Genomic DNA, 25,558 nt, shown 5'->3' with positions numbered 1-25,558 from the left:
ATCTTAGGCTAAAATACATTTGCTTGACTTTATATAATACATTGATTTATATACATAAACGACTAGATATAGTGTTAGAGAAAAATCAAAAGCATAAATACTTGCCGTGACTTGTGCCGATCGACCTGTTCGTATTGATGCATAATTAATAGCGGCAATTTGAATAGAAAATTGGGTCAAAATTAAATTACTTTGAAGTCTTGAGCGTAAGAGATCAACACATGATGATGCAGAAATTATAAGTCTAGTATTTATCAAATATTTAATGTTATCTACGAGAAATATTTGCAACAATTATATATAAAGGTCCTGGATTAAGAACATTAATTAATCTTTATTTGGATGAATTATTTTCAACATGAGAAAGCTGAGTCTGCTAGCTGGGACTTCACAGGTGAATAATGATAGAATTACTATCAATGTTTTGAATATCGTACGGGAGGCCGTACCGGTCAAGGCACTTGAATAAAATATTTCGATACCAATACCGTTTCGGAATAATATTTCGATACCAAAATTCTGGTAGAATCTGACTAGCTCGTTTTCTATTGCAAAATTCTGAACCAATATCAAGCTCATCATGTACTGTGATATAACGCAAGGAAATGATGAAAATGATGACGATTAACATTTAGGTGATCACCATTAATTTCCATCAACTTGTTTCCAAGTTCACAAATTTCAATTTCATTGGTAATTACTTATATATTTTCGTACCATTAATGTATATATTATACGATGATGTCTGAAATTGACGACCATATTTTAAGACCAATTAATATTGAAATTTGTTTGCCTCCAACTCCTACCCAGAAAAACAAGATCATATAATTTATAATTAGCAGCTAGCTAGCTAGCATATGGAGTCCATGCAATTTCAAGGTGGTTTGGGCCAGAGCCCACATACATAGAACGATATGAGAATTTGAGAATGATCCAATCCTGGACTGCACTATAATTAAATTGAGGTCCAACATGACATGAGTGAGTAACCCAGTGTTCTGAGTGGGGTCAACCAACAATCCAGAATCATCAAATTAACTGAGCTGCATGCCCATGATCATGTGACCTTTCATCATATATATGCAAGTATCTGAAACAGATCATAAAAGCAAACAGCATGATCACAACGTGCCAGCGGCTTTAATTTTTCTGTGTCATCGTATACAATTGATCGACGATCATTTTTGCTTTAAGAACTGTTTGGTATGGAAAAAAAATTAAAAAAATAAGTTTAAAAATTGATGTAGTTTAATTAGATTTTTTTTACCGTACTGATATTGATGAATGGTGGCCAATTGAAAAATGAATGAGAAGGCCAAAGAATGGAAATCACATGCATGCACACGTAGTATTTGTTATTATATAAATTAGACAAGAAAATAAACGATACAATAATATATAACGTGCATGCATGACAACTACGTCTACGTCTAGGCAGGTCGTTTAATAATAGGGGATAAATGAATCCACATTCATGAAAATGATCAGAAGCTTACAATTAAAACTCCTAAACTCATCTACATCAATGAAGTTTCATGCAATGCAAGAGTACCCTACCCTCGATCCCCTTTTATGTAGTTTATCCTGATGACACTACAAGAAAACTACTTATTTGTGGTCAGTTAATACCAGCGAAATGACTATTTACTGTCAAAATGATTATGTTTTGGTCACAAATAGTCTTTTCACTGCAATTAATTAGTCACAAAAGTCTATTTTTCTTGTAGTGTGATCTCTTGCTTTATGCATGGAAAGCTAGGTCATCATGTATAAAGCATGGTCGACTATGGGCTTGAGTCAGAGATGGGTTTAATTCATGTGTACGTACGTTGGGTTTATAAGTTGGTGGGTTTATATTCCCAGCAAATTAAAGCATGTATTATATATATTTTTTCTTACGTACACATATATATTTCCTTTCAAATTAACATTAATGATATGATTTATGAAAGAGGGAACAAATTAACACTGAAATGAGATCGATCAATGGGGTGCATGAGATCATATATAGGTCAGAGGTGGAAAATATTGTTACTCTTTTTTTTTTTTTCTTTTTTCAATGACTCGTATTTAAGCTTCCAATTAGTAATGAAAATATTAGTAGAATTTGCAATGGTTGTATGCTAGAAGTTGCTTGCTTCACATTGAGATAGGATCTGTTTCTAGTAAGGAAAATTATATACACAACACTACACGTGCAACATCTACATAGTGCGATGAAAGTGGAATGAGAGTGTGGTGTATAACATTACTCTTTTGGTAATTACATTTTCTTTTATTTTTTTTTCAGATTTCATCTTCTATATACCTATTACTGCAGAGATTTTCCGAAGAGGTAATAATTAAGCTAGTCTGTGAATGCTATATATATACTATAAGAGAAGTGCTAGAGACACAAAAAGACCATACAAAAGTAAACTCATATAGTGATCACATGGATTTATCTGATTCGTTAAATCTATTTTATGATAAATATAATCTAACATACCACATCAAATCACGTCATTTTATGGATCTACTTTTATATAATTATTTTGTGGATAAAATATTTCTCATACTACAAATAAGTTCGTGAATGCTAGATAAAAGCAATATAAATGACAAATTGCTCTAAGTGATCATGATCTTTGTATTAATCAATGGCCTATTATGTTTGAGATGATGAAATAGTAAATCTTGGGTTTGACTTCGATTCCAAATTTATATATAGATAGAACAGAACAAAACCATAAAATTTATCATGTCAAGTTGATCATGACCAAATTGGTTCAAATTCAAATAAAGTTTGCTACAAAATAAAAATAAAAACACATATAGTGTAACGTTCTATACTCGGAAGTTCAATGAGTTAGTTCCTGTCACTTAAAATCGTCTTCCAACCACATAGTATATATACTCCAAAATTCTCTATCAAACATATACTCATTGTTTCATATTAACTACTCCAGTATAATTAATATAAGACATCATAAAGTCTCAAAACATCCCAATAACCCAAGTCAACAGAACAAAAAAATCTACAAAATACAATTTTCCAGTAATATTTCCTCTATATACTTAATCCACTATACTCACTTAGTCATGTCCATGCTTCATATCCTTGATCCTTAGTTGAAACATCAAAATTATATGAAAATATTGTGGAGATAAGGGGTGAATTATCAACAACTCAATAAGCAGAGAATATATACTAGTATGTAAACATGATTTTTTTCACATAGTTCGGAATACAAAGCAAAACATTTTTAATTTCAGAGTGCGGAATCAAAACATGTTCTCAAAATATCAGAACGACAGTTCAGAAATATTCATATTGAAAAAATCATTTGGCATAACATAACTGAACATCATCATCATATCATATTGTATCAGAGCATCATATTAGAATAGAGGCCATGCGTGAATGGTAGCTTCCGGTTTCACATTCATGAAGATTGGTCGTTACTTTGGTTTAGTGAACATATAAATAGGAGAGGACGGTTGGTTGTGTGCATGGGCTGAACATAGGTTTGTTGTGTTTTGCAATTTCCTTAATTTGTGTGGAGAGGTTGGGTGAGGATTGGAGTAACCTGTGGCAACCCTACATTTTGATTGAAGATGATACATGAATGAGACTATTAGCTGGAACACAATCTATACGTACTCGGGTGACGGGTCTAGGTATTTTTATAGCACACAGGTTGGGCCTTTCTCATGAGTTGAGTATTTAATGGGTTGAACTATGATATAGGGTTTGTGTATAATTTTATGGGCTAATTCACTTAATAAGTCTAACAGACCATCTTAAATTTCAAAATGTGCCCAACTTGTCCAATGATGGTTTTGACTTATAAAATAATAGTTGCCCCTATCACCAATTAAATAGGGCTCACTTGGTCGTAAATATTTTAATGGGCTTTTTTCCAATTATTGAGCCCAGTAAAACTCTTATAATCTACCACAATAATTTATGGGTTCGGTGTCTTTTCAATATTACCTGACTAATCTAATTTGAGCTTCTATAAATATTCACCCATTGATATTCTCAAAACTCAACATGAACTACACCTTCACAACTTTAAAAGTAAAATTTCAGGCATATGGGCTAGTTAAATTTCAATAAAATAAATTTGCAAACTTATCTAATATGGCCCAATAATTTAAAAATTAGTTTGATATAGAATTAGTTTTTTTCCTAATAAATATCGCATGATCAGGTCGTCACATATAGAATTAGTTTGATGGATGAGAGTGGTGAATATTAGCATAGAAGAAATTACTGTCAAACCGTAGGCACTGTAGACAACTCTGGTTGTTATTCTCTCAAGTTTTGTAACTGTTTTTTATTCTCTTCTGATGCTTTGCATCCTGTACACATTGTGTATAAATATACATGAAAATGTAATGGAAACCGCAACAGAGAAATCAGGCAAAGATGCCTTTCTGATATGGTATCAGAGCATCACGACTCATTGTCCCTCTGATCCATGGCACCTTCTCCCTCTCCAAATCCTTCCATTGCCCCTCCCTTCTCACATCTTGTTACCACTAAGCTCACAACAAAAAACTATACCTTATGGAAAGTGCAGATTAGTGCTTACCTTCGGGGCCAAGATCTCTACCAATATGTAGATGGCACCTTTCCATGTCCAACTGAATTTCTGCCCAACCAATCCAACTCTGCTCCTCAAATCAACCCAAAGTTTTCCTCATGGAAACGGACGGATCAACTCATCCTTAGCATTTTATTTTCATCAATCTTTGAATCTGTACTCGGCCATGTCCTTTCTTCAAACACCTCCCATGCTCTTTGGCTCTCTCTTGCTTCCATGTTCACATCACACTCACAAGCCAAGCAGTTTCAGGTGCGGTTCCAACTTGCTAACCTCAAACGTGGTGATCAAACCATTACAGATTATTTTGGAAAGGTGCGTGCTCTAGTAGACATCCTTGCGACAACAGGTACACCCTTACCTGATCTTGACTTTGTCACTTATCTTCTCACTGGACTTGGCTCTGCATATGAGGCGTTTATCACCTCTGTGACCACAAGGGCTGAGCTCATCTCCTCAAATGAGCTTTATCAATTGTTACTTGTTCAAGAAAGTAGACTCTCACACACTGCACAGAGTACTACCTCTCTCGACCCTTCAGCTCATCTTACCACAACTAGTAGCCGTGGTAGAGGCTTTTTTTGTGGAGGTCGTAATGGACGAAGTGGGAGAGGCAGGTCCAACTTTGTCAATCGAGGTGGTAGAACCTTCACACCATCTAGGCAATCAAACCAGTAGTACAGTCAAAGACCAACGTGCCAAGTATGTAACAGATTTGGCCATGTAGCTTTGCAGTGTAGATATCCGTTTGATCACAGTTATCAATATGGTGCTCCTCCTTCTTTCTCTGCAAATTTCACAAGCCCAAGCACTTTCGACGCCACATGGTACCCAGACTCTGCTGTAACTCATCACATAAATCATGACTTCTCAAACCTCAACCTCTCCTCTGAACAGTATGATGGTAGTGAACAGATTCGTATTGGTGATGGTTCAGGACTGTCCATACAAAATATTGGTGACTCTTCTCTTTCCTCCCCTCCATCTTCCTTTCTTCTTCGCAACTTACTTCATGTTCCCAGCATTACCAAAAATTTAATTTCAGTGTCAAAATTTTGTGGTGATAATTCTTGTTATTTCGAGTTTCATACCTTTCATTTTTCTCGACGGGGAAGCTCCTCCTCACAGGGCCAATCCATGATGGTCTCTATGTTTTCCCTTCTGCCATGGCCTCTACTTCTTCTCCATCTGCTCATTTAGGCGAGAAAACATCAGTTGCTCAGTGACATCATCGATTGGGTCATCCCTCACTCACTTTGTTTTCTCGCATTTTGCACACAAACTATTTGAAGTCTTCTCCCATAGCAAGCAACTTCAAATGCACCGACTGCCCTCTAGCCAAAAGTCATCAACTCCCCTTCTCCACTAGTTGGGCCTCTTCTACTAAGCCATTGGAATTAACTTGTGCTGACCTCTGGGGTCCAGCTCCTTTTGTTTCTAGAAATGGATATAAGTATTATCTTTCTTTTGTTGATCACTTCACTCGGTTTACTTGGTTTTTTCCTTTAAAATTAAAATCCGAAGTCTTCAATATATTCTTTACTTTTTTACCATATATTGAACGATTATTCAATACTAAACTTATCACACTCCAAATCGATGGGGGTGGTGAATTTAAACCGCTCACTCCGTTGTGTCAAAAACTTAGTATCCATCACTGTTTTTCATGCCCTCATACACATCAACAAAATGGGCTCGTTGAAAGAAAACACGGGCATATAGTTGAGACTGGGCTTGCTCTTTTGGCCCACGCATCTCTTCCGTTTCATTTTTGGGCTGAAACTTTTGACACGACAGTTTACCTTATCAATCTACTGCTGTCACCAACTCTCAAGAATCAATCCCCATTTTTTAAAGTTTATCATCATAATCCAGATTACAATTTTGTAAAGGTGTTTGGGTGTGAATGTTATCCAAACTTACGTCCCTACAATAAACACAAATTAAACTACAGGTCAACCTCTTGTCTGTTTCTGGGATACAGTTCTACGCATAAAGGATATAAGTGTTTAGACACTAAGACCAATAGACTGTATATCTCACAGGATGTAATTTTTCATGAACATTCCTTTCCATATTCACGAAATCGGACCTCAAGCTTGTCTGTCCAAACAACTGACCAATCTTCCTCTCCGGCCCATCTTCCCATTTTATCACCCTCCATTCTTGGCCCAAGCCCAGGCCCATTGTCCTTTTCTGCTCCCAATTTGCCTTCGTCTTCATCCAGACCTTCTTCATCCCCTCCTCGCAACCTGCCAAACTCATCTTTTTCTTCTCAATCAGTCACCACATCTCCCAGTCTACCTCCACCTCGTTCGCCGATAATCACAAGAGCTCAAACAAATTCTTCTCGTCCCCTCATTCGTATGGATGGAACCTGTAACGCCCGTCCTTGTGGTAAGACTTTTTATAAAATGATTTTAGAAAGGATGACAGGAATTACCGTTCGATTTAAAACTTTTTGCTTCCATACCCAGGATGCAAGACTTTACGTTATAAAATAAAATGTGCTTTGAGAATAAAAGAGGTTTACAGCGGAAAACATCAATTTTAACAATAAAAGGCTTTTCATATATTTAAACACTCATGCCTATACTTCCGTACTCTTTCCCATGGGCCGTGTCTGTCCTGAAGCGTACTTCTCATTCAGTTCCTATGGGGGGAGGGGCATACATAAAAACTAAAATGAGTCGATGACTCGTAAGCATTATTTCATACAATTAAAATATAATAACATAGGTTTTCATTCATGCATTCATCATTCCGTACATACTATACGTACATGCATACATGTATACGTGCGTTCGTTTGAAAACATCATTGGACGAGGTTTTTCTTTAAAAATGGTTTTCTCTTCATAAAACGTATCTCCCGTTAGTGCCTTCATTTCTTCAAGAATGCAATGCATTCATACATTCTTTCTTATTACTTTCATTGGCCGGTACACACTGTTATGCCCCGTGTGCTGGGGTTATTAATCTTCTTTCGGACCCGGACTCCGCCCATGGCCATGGGTTGGGAATCCCTTTTCAGTCAGAGGGCAGAACTGGGTGCACTACTGGTACTACTTACCGGGCATTGCAATCTGCCCATTCATTGGTACCCTTTCCATTCATTCATATGGGCGTTATGTATTTTCATACATTAAACGTTCAGTCCTTTCATTCAGTTCAGTTCTTTCAGTCATTTCTTTCAGTTCAGTCATTTCAGTCCTTTTTCAGTTCATGGAAAAATGTCATTTAAAAGCATGGGCTTGAACATCATCTTTCATGGCTTCCGTAAAACAATAGTTCATGGCATCCATAAAAGCATCAGTTTGTAGGGACCTTTTAAACAATATACTTTCTTCGCGTCGTTTAAAGCATCAATTAAAGCAACATTATTTTTCTTAGAAAATACATATAATAGATACAGGGTATAGTCATCCATTCACATGCGTACAATTAATACTTTGGGTGCATAAAAATGGGTTGCCAAGGAGGGGCTGTACATACGTATACCTTTAAACACTTATACTTAGCATGTTTTCCGTAAAACATTTTTCGTGTCGTTTCATAAGGAAAAGAGTTTCATTTTCGTTTCTGGTAGTTTAAAAAACTCTAGAAGAGTATGAACGTAATACTTACTTGGACTCCATGCTACTTTCATATCATGCAGTCCATTCATGTACGTGTCAGATGGAAACCTACATGCATATACATAACCTTAGCGTCATTCTCTATCTAATGCATAAGCAACTTAAACTATAAATAGAGCTACACTTCACTTGGAACACTCTCATTTTATCCCGTGCTCTTACGTGCCCTTTACTATGCTAAAACCTTAGGGGATCACTTACAGTCACTACCTTTTCCAAACTTGACGTTCTACTACAAGTGCTTATCCACTAAAGCGAACCCATGATTCGCCTTAGGATTAAGACACTAAAACCTTCGTCTTACTCTTCTTATTGACTACATTCTGACGCATAATTTCTACAGACGGAATCACGCATCCCAATCCTAAACAATACACCTGTCACTACCTTCATCTACCTTAGCCCATACTAAATCCTTATTCTCATTCATACAAGCCACACGACTCTAAACCAACTCAGAGGCTTAAGCACCGTGTAACTATGCTTAGGACAAATTATCCATTACATATGGTGAATCCGTTCGGTACACGTGTCTCACCAGTTTACACATGTATCTTATCTTTTTATCACCTAAGATCAACATATAATACGTTGATCACATGCTCGTACGGACAAGCGCCATACTCCAATACCAACCTTCTCTTAACCCGGCTAGTATGACTCTTCATGCTACCCGTCTCTTTTGACAGTTCATCCCAACACTTAACATGACAAGTCTCTGTTCACCACTGCACCTTATGTCACGTCATATAGCTCGAGACTACTCCCAAGTTACACCGCGACCGTGTCACATCAACTGACATCCCGCTACGTCATTTATATGCCAACTCCTAACTCATCACGAGTATGATCCCTCACGTACTCCTGTCACATTGTGACATCTCGTCTCGTTCTTGCTACGCTATTCCCACACTAACTTCTCACCCATCACAAGCACGACTGTTGGTAACCGTGTCACTTCCTGACATTCCCCAGTCATGCTTCCGCTGCGCACTCTTACACTTGTTTTGTCACTTCACCCATACTCCTAGCCATGAGTCAACTTCACAGTGACACCTGTCACCTCAGACTACAGGCTACATCATAATTACTTCGGGACACTGTTTCACAGTTCCTGACACTATTCACCACGCTCTACGCCCATCAACTACACAACCGTCCTTATCTCTGTGACACGCCATACGATGTATCGCTTTACCTCATGGAGTACATGTGGCGCCCCCAATCCCCCTTATATAAATACACAGGGATTGAGACACCAGGATGGTGACAACACGGTCACACATCCCAACGAAGTGCCAGTGTGTGTACATGCAACAGTGTACAAATAAAATAACGCAGCGGATAGTCAACTAAGTACCAGAATTTATTTACAATCAAACATCAGTAAAGATTTAAATAGCAGTTATACAGTCATCCATAAAATAATTTACAATAGTTCCAGATATACAAACGAGTGATCCCAGATCACTCCTCAGGCAGAGCCGTCTCCTCAGGCTCGCCCTCCTCCTCCTCAGCATCAAAATATGCGTTACCACAAAATGGTATCGCAGGTAAGTATAACCCAAACAACAACGTAATATAAAATGCATTAAATGCAACTAACATGCATGCACATGAAAAATATGCATTTTCCACAAAACATCATTTTCCCCGAAAATGATAATTTTCCAACACACACCAAAATCCCATTTTGGCCCAAATTATCCGTAAAACATTTTCCCAGAAAATGATTTACCCAAAATTCAACTCGCACTATTTTCCCAGAAAATAGTGCATTAATTCCAAATGCACCATGCATTATTTCCATATGCACCATGGCCTCCCCTATGGACCATCCGCACGTCCTGGCTTCGTAGCGGTGCTCAGTTCCTCGCCCAGCGCGTACATGGCCAAGCACCCACACTACGCAACGAGCGATGCCCAGTTCCGCGCCCAGCACGTACGTGGCCAGACATCCTCTAGTCCCCGCCAGCATAAGGACCACGGAGTCGGCACGAGACCATCTCGTCCGATCCCATTGTCGCCCGGCGACAATCCAGGGGACGTTACTCAGTATATTCCGCTCCCGAGTAACCAGAGGAGCTCCACCGAGTTAATGCCCCATCTCGGCTTGGGGTCGTGATACACATGCACCAAAAATATTATCACATAAAATCATAGCTTTTCAAAGCACATGAACATGAATGCAATACACAAAAACCCAGTTTTCTTTTACAAACATGATCATGCATGAAATGATGAAATGCACATGTACCAACACAATATCCAAACCAACAATTACCAATCCAATCAAATCCAACCAAACAACTCCAATCACAAATCCATCCGACCCCCGAACTCCTCGGACTCAGTCCGGCATGCCAAAATACAATGAAATGGGTTAGTGCAAAAATACATTTAAATTACGAAAGTTCTTTGGAGAAATACTTACAGTGCAATATAATAATTTCCGGAGGATCACGAAGCTGCAAGTGGTGATGTCTGAGCAACACCACAGTGTAAAATACACTGTGGCCGTGGGTCACAGATACCCACTTTTCAACGAGGACAAACGAAGACCCAAAAATGGTAGGGTAGGGCCTAGAGAGGTCGGTGAAGCTAGTGGTGGCGGTGGTTTGCCGTGGGTGGCGGCGCAAGGGGTGGTTTTAGGCCAAAAATGCACAAATCGGAAATGGGCTTGGTGGGGCTTCACCGGTGACGGATCGGAGCTGGGGTTGGGTCCAATGGGTTGCCAAGAGGTCGGGGATGAAGTGGTAGAAAGATGGTGGCCGAAGGTGGCGCGACGGCGGCGCAATGGTGCATGGAACGCCGCGGCTTCAATGGGTTCGTGGTGGTTAACAGCGGCGATGGAGGAGCTGGAAATGGAGGGGGGTGATCGCCGGCGGCAGGGGGAGCGGAGGAGCCGGGCGGTGTTGACCACCGCCGGCGCATGGCGGCGGGCTGGGGGAGAGAGGAATGCACGGCGAGAGAGAGAGAGAGAGAGAGAGAGAGAGAGAGAGAGAGAGTCGCGCACCGGGGAGGAAACCGGGAAGAAAAAAAAAAGAAAAAAAAGAAAAGAAAAGAAGAAAAGAAAAAGAAAAGGAAAAGAAAAATAGAGGGAAAAGAAATGAGGTCCAATCCTCATAACTTGGGTCACAAAAATGATCCAACGGAAACGATTTCAAAACCTCAAGTTAAATAAAATAATTTAAACGTAATGGTAAAGTCAAATTGAAATAATTAAATCCCACAGTAATTAAATAAATATTAAAAGCAATTTAAATGCATAACAATAAATAAATATTAAGAAAGCACATAAAAATAATTTTCACCAAATTAAAATCATAGAAATAAACTCATTAAAAATCCAACCAATTTTAAAATACGAGAATAAAATTTAAATAAATAAAAATAATCCTTTAGTAAAAATACACTAAAATGCGGGGTGTTACAGTACACTCCTCATGTACTCCCTTCACACACACTATGACACATCACCATTACGGCATACACGTCATATGGTGCATCACTCCATCACATAGAGTACACTCCATGTGTACTTCTTTCACACACACTATGCCATATTACCACTACAGTATACCAGCCATATGGCGCATCACTCCATCACATGAAGTACACTCCAAGTGTACTCCCTTCGCACACGATCCGCCACACAGAGTACACTCCACACGTACTCTTCCCAATCCACACAACGCCACGTCACCATTACAGCACATACTCCACAACCACATTACACAACACACTTCCCAACTATGCCCAACACTTCACTACACTGAATGCTCAACACTTCATTACACAGAACATCACATCTCCATACTTCACAGCAACTCCACAATACTAACAGCACAGTCCATAACCTAATCAATCAATTAATAACATAAATAACGAGAGATAGAGGGTTATACCATCGACGGGATAACCCATGCGTTGCTCGCTGATCGTCACAGCTGACGACATTGGAAGGGTCGTACGTGGTGGCTAACTCACGTACGGTGGCTATTTGGGCATTTGGATAGCTAAGTGTGGTCTTGGAAGGGCTCATGGTGGCCTCGTGGTGGTGGTGAGGGGCGGTACATAGCGTATCTAGCCGTGTACAGTGGCGGTTAGCCACGTACAGTAGCTGTCTTGGCCATTGGAGGTGGCTAGAGGTGCAAGTCTGGGCGTAGAAGGGTCGGGTCGTGGTCTTGGAGTGGTGGTCTCGTGGTGGTGCCGAGGTGGCACACATCAGAGACACGGTGGCTCGTGGAGGGGTTGAGGTCGTGGGTTTCAACTATGGAAATGGAGAGGGAAGACTTGGTTGGTCATGGCTGGCCATGGAGGAGTTGAGTGAGGTGTTGGGAGGCAAGTGGTGGCGTCTGGGAGGTGGCACAGCGGCCTATCACGGCGGATCTAAGCCAACGGGTGGAGAGGAGCCGTGGGAGAGAGAGAGGGCTTGAGAGAGGTGGAGGCCTTGGCTGGCTTGGAGGAGCTCTTGGAGGAGTCACTGTGCCCAGGGCTACAACTGGCGCATGGCGGCGCTAAGGCAGTCAGTGGCCTTGAAGCCGTGTGAAACCCATTTATGGGTTGGGTGCGTGCGTGTGACGGAGGGGGAGAGGAAGGTTGCCGTGGCTTGGGTTCCATGGGAAGAGTTCATCGGTGAAAGGGGAGGTCGTTGGTGGCGGTGCAGTGTGGTGGCCTAGGTGGTCGCGTACAGGGGTTGCGCACGGTGAAACCGTGCGTGAGAGTTTGCGTGCGTGCGTGGGAGAGAGTGGCCGTGAGGTGGAGGCTGGCTTCGACGGTGGGAGGTCGCAGGCGTGAGGGGAAGCTGCCGGTGGTAGAAGTGAGACCGTGCGCTGCCGGGTTGGAGGGGGAAGAATCTGGTGAGAGGGAGAGGCATATGTCATACGCTAGGGGAGAGGGAGGAGAGAGAAAGGGGAGGGAAAAGTGAGGGAGAAGAGAGAGGGGTCTGGGTATTTAATCAAGTCCCTTCATCTTGGGTTCTACAAAACGATCTAACAGTAGGAAATTAAAACACTGATTTGAAAATGTGCAAACATTAACTTAATTAAAGCACTGAAAGGAATTAAGGTAAAATATTATTTAAAATAAACTTTAGTTTATAAAATAATATTCATTCATCATTAATAAAATGATGAAGTCTTAGTTAATATCTTTAAAAGAATAAAACCATTTAATTTAATTAGAGTTTTAAACATAATTTAAATCCCATAATCTTTTAAATAACTGGAATCATTTTAATAAATAATATTAAAATAATTTTCGACAATTATAATATTTTTGGAGCTCTTAAAAAATATTATAATTGTCGAATTTAAAATCAAGCTTTGTTCAAAAACACTGGAAATACCTCATATAAATATTTCTAGCGCATTTAAAACACTGGGTGTATTTTAGAAATCACATAGTATATTTGAAAACACGCTATCAGGGTTCGACACGCATAAGGAGGCTCGCAGTCATTAGAGAGAAGGGGCAGACTGTTGCATAATTTCCATCCTCAAAATTTGCTTATGTCAGAAAGAATGAGCGTACCTAAGAAGGAAAGAGCGTGGTGTTACAGAACCATCCCATACCCCCCACAGCATTGTCTCACTGCCTCAGTATTAATTCCCGAAACCCCTACCAGCTACTCTGCGGCGTCCAAAATTCCACAATGGCGTGAGGCCATGCACTAGGAATATAATGCCTTGGTCCAAAATAAAACTTGGATCTTAGTTCCTCCAGACCCTTCCCATAATATACTTGGTTGCAGGTGGATCTACCGAACCAAACTCATGCCGATGGATCGATTGAACGGCAAAAGGTGAGGCTAGTTGTGAAAAGGTATGATCAGCAACCTGGAATTGATTTTCACGAGACTTTCAGCCCAGTGGTAAAATCTCCCACCATCCGATTGATTTTATCAATAGCAGTTTCTCGTGGGTGGCCCTTGCGGCAAATAGACATTCAAAATGCTTTTCTCCTTGGAATTCTTCATGACAAGGTATTTATGCGACAACCTCAGGGCTTCATAGATCCTCTGCATCCTACTCATATTTGTAGATTAAATAAAGCCATCTACGGCCTCCAGCAGGCCCCTCGGGCATGGTTTGCCCAATTGAGTTCTTGGCTTCTTAACTACGATTTCACAGCCTCTCAAGCAGATCCCTCACTATTTACTCTTAGCCGTGGTGATCTTCACATATTTCTTCTTGTGTATGTTGACGACTTTGTTATTACTTCCTCTGATGTCTTTGTTGTTGACATTCTGATCCGAGACTTGAGCACTGCCTTCCCTGTTAAGGACTTAGGTCCTCTGTCATATTTTCTTGGCTTAGAAATTAACTACTTGTCTGATGGCTTTATTACTTTCTCAACGAAAGTATATCGACGAATCGCTACTTCGCAGTAAGATGCTGAATGCCAAGCCAGTAATGTCGCCCATGGCAGTCTCTTTAAAACTGTCAAAGTTTGATTTACCATGTTTTGATGATGTTACACTTTTTAGAAGCATTGTTGGAGGATTACAATACTTGTCCCATACCAGGCCCGATATCTTCTTTGCGGTTAATAAAGTGTGTCAATTCATGCACACACCTAAGCTGCCTCATTGGGTTGCAGTAAAAAGAATTCTGAGATATTTAAAAGCCACCCTAAACCATGGACTCTTTTTCTCTTTCAAGTCTTCCTTCCAGTTGCAAGCATATCCTGATGCCGATTGGGGTGGATGCCCCGACGATCAGAGATCTACTGGTGGTTTTTTGTATATTTCTTGGTAAACATCTTATTTCATGGAACTCCAAGAAGCAACAGACTGTTGCAAGGTCAAGTACTGAGGCTGAGAATAAATCAGTTGCCTCATCTATAGCTGAATTAATTTGGCGTCAAAATCTTCTACGTGAACTTGGTATGTCCCTTCCTCAAGCTCCAACACCATGGTGTGACAATATTGGAGCTACTTATTTGGCTGCTAATCCCTTCTATCACTCAAAAACGAAGCATATGGACATTGATGTGCACTTTGTAAGAGAGAAAGTTGCTGCCAAAACACTCAATATCTCCTTCATCAGCTCCAGAGATCAACTGGCAAATGTCTTTACAAAGCCATTAGTAGCTGAAACATTCTTCAAACATCGGACGAGTCTCAATGTTGTTGACACCCCCTTGAACTCGAGGGGGCATATTAGCATAGAAGAAATTATTGTCAAGCCGTAGGCACTGTAGACAACACTGGTTGTTATTCTCTCAAGTTTTGTAACTGTTTTTTATTCTCTTCTGATGCCTTTGCATCCTGTACACATTGTGCATAAATATACATGGAAATGTAATGGAAACCGCGATAGAGAAATCAGGCAAAGATGTCTTTCTGATAGTGAATGTAAACAAGTCGATCGATCAAGCTAAACTGAATAGTAGATGGCCAAAGGTTGGATTGTTTAGTTTTTATTGTATACGACCCGAGCTCGTACTTATCAACAAGTCATATTTTATATATATTCACAAACAACTCACTTATTTTTAAATGAACTTGAACTTGTTCACGAGTTATTTGATTTTAATAACATGATTTATTGTTTATAATATTTATTAACTTTATTTACAAATTCCAATAAACAAATTTTGGGTTTTATAAATATCTTTACAAATTATAGATATATATACATCAATGATTATATTTGTAAGGATTCAAACAATATGTATGATATTATAATGAATATGATTTCTTCTTATATCTTTTAAATACTTAAGTGGCCATTTTTATTGTAAATTTAAAAAACTATAAAGAATCATAAATAGAAAGTTATTCGAGATTTATTTGAGTTGTCTCGTTTAATAATTCATTGATCTTTTGACATTCATAAATGTCGACTCTTTTAATATGCAAATCTAGTCGAAGTCGAACTTAACCGACCCAATCCCAAACATTTGTTAAATGAATTTGTTTATTTACAACCCCATACAAGAGACGTAGACGAGTTTGTTCGACGATTTTAGGCACCCCGGCCCGCGCGCGGCCTGCTACCTCTCTTTAAAGAGAGAGAAAAATAAAAATAAAAACATACAAACATTATATATAGGAATTTATTATACATTAGTTACTATTCATTCTCACATTTCAAATTTATAGATTTTTCATATTATAAAAATATTTTTTATAGAATATGAAAATATTTTTTATAAAATATAGAGCGCGAGATTATGAATAATAGAAGAAAAGTTTTTCATAGATATAAGTTCGTACCTTTAATAGGTTCCTATTTGACGGTAAAAGCATGAAATCTGTGTGCTTCCTCAAGCACCAACAATATTGACTGGGCCCGATCTATCTCTTAAACTTATAATGGAAGCCAACAAATTGGTTGAATAGTTTAAAGAAAAAGGTTAAAATGGAGGTCGGACCAAGTCAAACTTCCAAAAGCTCTACTTATCCATCTTCAAAACCATATTGCAGTATGCTCACTTCTGCAATCATCGATCTCTCTGTCTCTGTCTCTGTCTCTGTCTGTCTCCCTTAAGGTTTGCTTTTTCTACTGTTTAATTAATCTAGTGAGGTAATTGAACATGGGCAGAGCTCCATGTTGTGACAAAGCCAACGTGAAAAAGGGCCTTGGTCCCCTGAAGAAGATGCCACTCTAAAGGACTACCTCGAGAAACATGGCACTGGTGGAAATTGGATTGCTTTGCCTCACAAAGCAGGTCTCTCCGTTCATGTCCTTTCTCCTTTCCTCATGATCTCTTTCCAGGCCACAGAATATGATGTTTTTCTTAATTATTTCTTGTGCCTTATCTTTTCCCCTCTTTCAAAGAAACTAGCATATCTTCGTTATTCTATGAACGTTTCCTCCAAACCCCTTTCACCCTAAAGATGTTTCTTCTATGTTTCAGGCCTTAAACGCTGTGGTAAGAGCTGCCGGCTCAGATGGCTGAATTATCTCAGGCCAGACATCAGGCGTGGAAGCTTTACTGAGGAGGAAGACAAAATTATCTGCACTCTCTATGGTAGCATTGGAAGCAGGCAAGTCAATTGATCGATCACTTTTTATTTCCTAAAATAATTTTAATATAGTAGTGTTTTACGAATACATATTATGTTCTTGGGATCGAATAGGTGGTCTGTTATGGCTTCCCAACTGCCGGGTAGAACAGACAATGATATTAAGAACTACTGGAACACCAAGTTGAAGAAAAAGGTATTGTTGGCAGGAAATACTAATTGTGATCCCAAGAGTACTGACAATAACAATGAGAATACTAACAATATCAGTCATCTCAACTTGGCACAGTTTTGGGCTTCAATTAATCCTGCTGCTGAAACCTATGATTATGGGAACTCAGCATGTTTTGATACAAATTCCCATATATTCCCATATCCAGCAGACGACAACATGATGCAAAATTGTGATTTCCATGGTCTTGTTTCGGATCAAAGTCATGATCATGAGCTTATTTCAAGGCATATGCAAGTTTCAGATTTTCACAGTACAAGTCATGAGAATTACAGCACTAGTACTACAATATCATCTCGGGATCACCTGTCTGGAACTCTTTCAACTTCATCTACGTTGGCTTTGGAGACATGGTCCGGCATTAATAATGGAGGTGGAATACTCAAACAGGACGGAGTTAGTCTGGACTTTGAGTTTGACTCCCATATAAATGATGATGATGAATTTCTCAATGGTTTTGGATTTCAGGAAAAGATTGCTCCATACTTGGGCAACTCTCCCTAGATTATTACTTTGCCGGCTAGCTAATAGTACTTTATTCTGGACATTAACCTATCAAAATGTACCAAACTGACCACAATTTGAAAATTGAGAAAAATAAATAGGCAAGTAGCTTTTAGATGCTGTTTTAGGGTGCTGTTTTGTCCAGATGTTAGATCGATGTATGTAGGAAATTGGTGAAGATTATTATATATAATATTATACTACATTATATATGGAGAAGTCTATCATGTGGGCGCAGGGAGAAGCCTAGCTAGCTAACTTATTCTGTTAATTTAAGTTTGTTTAGTTGCATATAAGTGTGTGCGCATATATATATATATATATATATATATATATATATATATATTTGGGGTGAAGTGTTCATGATGAATGTGAAAGATGTGGTCAGCAATCTTTGTTAATTTGCTTGACTGGTCAGTGGTCACGAAAGGTGCATTGCCCTCTTGCCAATTCAAACATGAAGAAAAGAATACGTACGTCTCCATCTGACAAAACCCTTATTTCTCTCTCTCTCTCTCTCTCTCTCTCTCAGAGGGTACGTTAGAGATTCATCAGATCATATATATAAGCAATCTTATTATCACGTCAAGATATGCATGCATGTTAAATTGTCTCAGAAATTCTGGTTGTAGGCGTACAAGTCACATGGACTGCATGGTTTAGTACCTTAGGATACTAATATATACACATAATATATACCCTTTGCAGAGATGTGTAAATTGCAGCTGATTGATCATGAATATATGCGATGAAGCAATCCCATTTATTTCCATTGAAGTGGCCCAAAATACATCATAAATATAATCAGCAGAAAGTAGTACTAGCGCAGCATCATAACCTGTTTGCTGTTAACAATGGCTAGCTAGCTAGAGCTGTTTTAATTACCTCATGCTTCTTTACAAGTTGCCTGACTCCTCATGCTTGAGACACGAGGAATTACCTTCCGGGCTTTTTCTTTAACAAGTTGTGGAAATTGATCATCTTGGAAGATACGCCAAAGCAGTTCAATTTTTCTTTTCCTTTTAACGTATCTTATTCTGGTACTAGTAGCTGTGTACTTTATCAGCTAACTCCATTTTTGGCAATAAAGCATTTAGTACATGCAGGTATACAGTTCCAGCTTTTTAGTTTGAGAGTAAAGGGCTCGTGATTTAGTTATAGATGAGATGAGAAATTTATTAATAATAATGAGATAATTTATGAATAATAGTGAAATATTTTAAGTTAAGATTTTTATGAGATTTTGAGAGATGAGAGAGAAAATATTGAATAAAAAAATATAAATTTAAAATAGGGTTAGAATATAATTTTTTAATATAATTTTTGTTTTGAGATTTGAAAAAGTTGAATTGTTTTTTAATTACGTTTTGTTTGGAGGTTTGAAAAAATTGTAATGATTATATGAAAATTTGAAATTGAAATATATTTGAACGGTGTTTGGATGTTGAGATGATATGATCAGATGATTTCAAAGGTTTATGAAATCAAACCAAACCTTAATCAAAATAAAAAACTAGAGGAATATTTATGAAGCATGAAAAAACAAAACCGATGGTAAATGAACAATAATATTCTACTTATTAAATATTGTTCATATATTTAATTAAATGATTAAATTCATCCATTTCCATCATAAGTTCTTGCGATAATTAGTAAATGATCATCACGAATCATGTATACAAAAGAATTTAATCAGAAATTTCACTACTGCAGTCGTAGTATGATCATGACACATGCATGAATTCAGAGTACAAACAGTGCTCAAGAAATCATGTATCATGTTCATATTCTCTGACTAATTATGCAATACAAGACTATATATTCTGTGAAGCTTAGCTAGAGAGTTCTGCCAATAATATTCATATACCAATATTTCATTTATCAAGATTAATTTATATCCAATTTGGTTGCAATAGTCTTCGAATTAAGCTGCATTTTCGTAGGTCAGGATTTTGGGCTGAGCCTTTTCAAAAAGCAGTACTACTTCACGCAAATAGTCAGTTTGAACGTACGACATTTCAAGAGTGAGAACTGAGAGGCCAATTAGCATTGTAGGGGAAGGATCGTAATCTAGAAATTTAGAGGGCTTTGTGATAATATTGGCAAGCATTTTAATATGGAATGTGATGGCCATCTGCCTTTTTTGCAACGACTGTACTTGAAAAAATAATGTCCAAAAAAATTGCTAGCTTTTGATCATTTCATTATTGGCATTGCAGGGGGACCAGAAAAAAAAAATAAAAAAAATAAAAAAGCTATACAAAATATTGCAAAGCATAGAGTTCATTCATGTGTGTGTCCTCGAGTCAAGAGCTCTAGGCTTTTTGTCAACTCCTTAAAGCTTTTTTATGCTCCCCCACCCTCTTGATCAGCTTCCATGAACTTTCTTGCATGGGGTATCTTTTAAGTATTCAGACCATCCCACTCTTGACTTTTTTTCCCCATTTTCGTTTCCTTTTTGGGTTGATGAGCATGCACTTCTTGACTTAAATTTCATTCAAATCTATGAACATTTTGAACTAATTAAGCCTATGATCATGAGCATGCCCAATCTTGTCCTTTTGGTGGATAGGCATGCCCTTCTCTACCAAGATAGCTGCCACATGTCCCTTTTGAATTAGTTACTTAATCATCACTTATGATCTGTAAGCACATTAAAATCAATTAGAAGTAGAAGACTAAAAAGAAAAAGAAAGTCCTCCTCATTCGAACCAATTTTTTTTTTCCTTCATTCTCGTCTCATTTTCTTCTTAAACATCAATCAAATACAAATATGCATTTTTTAATTTACAATCTTCACTTTTTTCATTTAATTATTACTTAATCATTACAATTTTTTCAGACTTCCAAACGAAATACAAAAAATAATTTAAAATTTTCAAATTCTAAAATAAAAATTATATTACAAAATTATATTCTAATAATATTTTAACTTTATAATATTTTAACTCAAACTATTTCAATACTATTCACAAATTTTTCATATTGTCTCAACATCCAAATGATGCCTTAATTAACCCCTCGGCTTCACCCATATATGAATGAGTTCAAGTGAATTACTCAAGACAGCCTTGCTTGCTTGTTCTATATATTCACGAAATATATGCGCTTTGGATCCTAGGTCGAAAAATGTTCTTAATTCAGTCTTTACTGTAATTTATAATGCTAGCTAGCTAGTTAGCTAGATGTCGATGGATGGCTCGAAAGTATTCATTTTTGGCAGTACAACATGAGTAGTAGTGATCAATAGCTCAACCTCCAAGAATCAATAATGATCCATGTTAATAATTGTTTTCATTTTAAAAGTGGGCCTGAATTGAGATAGCTAGATACCAACATATACCACTCATTTTTCATTCTTCATTTTTTTTTTCTTTTTTACAGGGAATCTCTTTAAAATAAAGCCTTTCAAACTCATCCTTACAGATCAGTAAATCTCGATCCCGTATACCACATCTTCATAAGTTTTCCATACACGAAACTGGATAAATCACTGATTTTGTCGGGGTGTGGCCCCAAAGAATTATTTGCACAAAAAAAATTATATATACCACATATACCACTCGATCATTTTTCATGCTTCATTTACTAATTAGAAAGTACGTACTTTGCCAACAAAAATATTATAGAACATGAACTCATGCATGCAGCCAAATGGAGGAAAATTATATATACAAACTCCCCACAAATTATTATGTAATCTGTAATATCTCCTAGTTTGTTAATTTCAGCAGTGTTTCCCCTTTGCAAGTTAAAGAAATTGACACAAATACCCTTGATAAAAATGAGAAAAGTAAAAATGGAAAGAAATTATACATGGGTGAGGGTGGATTCCGGACCCTAGCTCCCAAGGTCGTTATAGGGTGGCCTAGAAGCCAGTCCACGATGGGTGCATGGCATGCCTCGTGAGCGCAGACCCATTTCCACCCATGCAGTGGTGGCTTGTCAAACAGTTAATTTCCTGCATGTACAAGCCATCTTGAATAGGTCGATCCACCGTGAGGTCGCAATATATAATTAGGTCACCAAGTGAGCGGCGGTCTCTTCCAGGGGTGGGTTGCTGGCCACCGGCCTACCACTCGCCCCGTTGCAGCCACCTGATCTACACCTAGTGCAATATTGGATCCAGGCCACCCCCATGCATGCATGCAGGTAACTATGTAGGATCGATCCAACTCTTTTTTTCAGCTTTTTAATTTTAATTGTATTCGATTACTTTTCTAGGTATTTAAGTTTTTAATTTTATTATATTTTTGTATTCATTTTTACAAAAAATTTATTTTTTGAGAATTTTTAGGAGTAATTTGTCTTTCAAAAGAGAAACTTTGTTGGTAGTCTGGAGAGGGACATTGCTGGAATTAATTAAAGTTTGAACGATATTGCATAAAAAGGTACTGCTGTTACTATATATGCTGCCCAGGCCGTTTGACCGGTGGTCGTGCCCTTAGTACAAATTGCATCTTTTAATTTTTTTAAAATATTTTTTAAACATCTATAAATATTTATTTTTTTAAAAATATCAATACACTAATAGTACTCATGACTTCCTTAACCATTAAGATAAAAAAAAATACATAAACGGTCAAATTAAGAAGACAAACTCAACCGAAAGAGTATCATTTTTCTTGCATGAAATGGCATCATAGTTTAATGGTAGTTTGTGCATTTTTCCCTATAAATAAATTATAAAAGAATCATTTTTGACATGAACAAACAAAAGTAATCACACGTACGTTTGAAACTCCTAAAAAAGAAATTATAGAAAAGGTAGATCATATATGTATATAGTCGTGATAGTCAGCACATACGTATTTGCTGAGGAGCAGTGCTAAATGATCTCCCGAGAGATGTAGCCCGAAAGTTTACCGAACAGGCAAAAAGTATTTTTTTATTTTTTATTTTTTTTATTTCATATATTTTTTTAATCATCATAAAAATTTATAAAAAAAATAAAAAAAATTCACAACATCATTAAAAAACATTTATTTAATCATTAAATAATAAAAAAAAAGATTTCGGAACACATCTTCGGGACATTTAGCATTTTTGTTTGCTGAGATTCCAGCAGTATTGAAAACTGGTAGGTTTAACTGATTCTTTGTTTAGAGTAGATTAGTTTAAGTAGCAAGCTGGTCAACCACCCTGCATGCACGTACGTAGATACTTTGAACCATGGAAGTATGCTCAAGATAAGTTAGCTTGCTTTAGGCAGTATTAGACTTTTAATTTTGTGTAGTTCTACTACTGTTCTTATTTTAATATAGCTTAATTTAGGGTCATATAGTTTTTTAAAAAAGCTTGATTTTAGAATTTGTGTAACCCCCAAGTCTCTCCCTTAGTATATATAGGGTAAGTACATATATATTTCTCTTATGAAAGCTGCACCCTTTGAGTGGTGAAAGAGAGTTATCCCAAAAAAAAAAAAAAAGTTTTTTCCCGATGATCTAGGCCGAATCTTACCGAGCGGATTGGAGTTTGCCCTTATGCCCACCAAGTCCATGCTATTTATATAGTCATGTTGACCGATCAGCCACTAAAAATGGTCTTATATAAATGGGACACATCGATCGAGGAGTCTCGTCCAATGATCAATCGAGTTGGGTGAATTTGATATCAATTAGTATTGCTAGAGAACAAAGATCAACGGACAAATTGCGGCTGATTTCATGGCAAGATTTATGGTCAAGAGAAGTTAGATAATAAAAAGGAACAGACTGTGTGTTGAGATTAACCAGTTATAGCGGTTAATTTGAAGTATAAAAGTGGAAGCAAACAAAAAGAAATAACGACAATCACACAAACAGAATACTAAGATTTAAGTAGTTTAGCTTAAAGAAAGCCCACGTTCATTGATGGAGTCGGTGTCAATGAACTCACTATCAAACAAAGGTAGAATACAAGGGATCAATCACAAAATCCTTAATCTCAAAGTCTCAATACACTCAATGAACTCTCAGGAATCTCATAAAAGGACTTCTCTCTCTCTTTTCTGGCTATTCAAAAGTACAAGATAATTGCTACATACATAAAGAGATTACATAAAATAAACCCACAAATTGATGTGGTTTCATCGGATTTGTTAGATTTACTTTACAATAAAAGTAATTTTACAATTTAACGTATTACATCAAGCCACATCAGTTTGTGAGTTTACTTTTGTGTAATCCATTTTTGTCTAAAGTGTTTCTCAAAGTACAATACAAGGAAAATTAAGCATGTATTTATATTGAAATAGCGCGGAACCCTATTTTACGAACATTCACTCGAGCAGAGTGTCGAGTGAGGCTAAAGAGAACATTAGCTCTAGCACTTGCTCGAGCTGAGTGTCGAGTGAACTTTCTGCCTAGATAGTAAGAGTCGAGCGAATAATCTGGTCTTGCTCGAATTGACTATCAAGTAATTGTCGATCTAATAATCTGTCTGAAGCTTAGCTCGAGTGAAGAATCTGGAGTGACACTTTTTCAACAAGCATCAAGCCACACTCAACAAATTTCCATCTTGGCTTGAATTCCTTCAAGCCTAAACAAAATTCATCAAACCAAGAGCCGGCCCATTCCACCAAATCCCCTAAAGGAATCACAAACCCTGAACACCAATCAAGTTCAAACAAAGGTTGAGCTTGTATACAGGAGCTGGCTTCATCATCATATTTGCTAGATTCTTAGTGGTAGCAATCTTCTGAATTGTTATCACACCTCTTGTAATAACCTCTCAAAGAAAATTATACCTGACACCAATGTGCTTGGTTTCCTCATTATACATTTTATTTATAGTCAAATTTATTGCGCTCTGGCTGTCACAAAACATAGAAATTTCATCTTGTTGTAGTCCTAAGTCACTGATCAAACATTTCAACCAAATGGTCTCCTTCATTGCTTTTGTTGCTGCCATGTATTCTACTTTTATAGTTGACAAAGCAACAGTGGATTGTAGCATTGCTTTCCAACTAATAGAAGAGCCACACAAAGTGAACATATGCCCTGTCGGTGATCTTCTCTTGTCTATGTCCCCAGCATAATCACAATCAACATAACAATAACCCTTGAGCTGAAATCAGTTTCTTTACTTGGAAAAAAAAAACAACTAAGCCAATGTTCGAAGTACCTTTCAAATACATGAGTACCCATTTCATAGCCTGCTAATGAACCTTACTTGGATTAGCCATATACCTGCTAACAACGCTCACTGCCTGTGACATTTCTGGACGAGTACAAATTATTGCATACATAATACTGCCCACTGCACTGGAATATGGAACACTTGATATGAATTGTACCTCTTCGCCAGTATGAGGAGATAGGGATGCTGAAAGTTTAAAAAGTGTAGTAAGAGGTATACTTACTGGTTTGGAATTAGACATTTCAAATCTTTCAAGAACTTTCTCAATATACTTTCCTGGGACAAGTACAACTTTCCAGCTTTCCTATCTCTTTTGGATTGCCATCCTCCAAATCTTCTTTATGGCACCCAAATCTTTCATTTTGAACTCATTACTGAGTTGATTTTTCAACAAGCTAACATCAGACATGTCTTTGGTAGCAATAAGCATATCATCAATTTAGAATAGCAAATAAATAAAAGACCTATTAGACAACTGTCTGTGGTAAACACAA

The 25,558-nt window shown here is 37.6% G+C and overlaps 1 pseudogene; it reads left to right on the top strand.

Annotated features, from left to right (window-relative positions):
- The first annotated feature begins 16,621 nt into the window (after positions 1-16,621).
- On the top strand, positions 16,622-18,187 carry LOC121251532 (annotated as a pseudogene).
- The last annotated feature ends 7,371 nt before the right edge of the window (positions 18,188-25,558 follow it).

This window comes from Juglans microcarpa x Juglans regia, chromosome 2S (assembly GCF_004785595.1).
Source record: "Juglans microcarpa x Juglans regia isolate MS1-56 chromosome 2S, Jm3101_v1.0, whole genome shotgun sequence".
Taxonomy (NCBI): domain Eukaryota; kingdom Viridiplantae; phylum Streptophyta; class Magnoliopsida; order Fagales; family Juglandaceae; genus Juglans; species Juglans microcarpa x Juglans regia.
The sequence above is the reverse complement of the archived record's forward strand: the minus strand, read 5'-3'. Positions and strand labels throughout refer to the sequence as shown.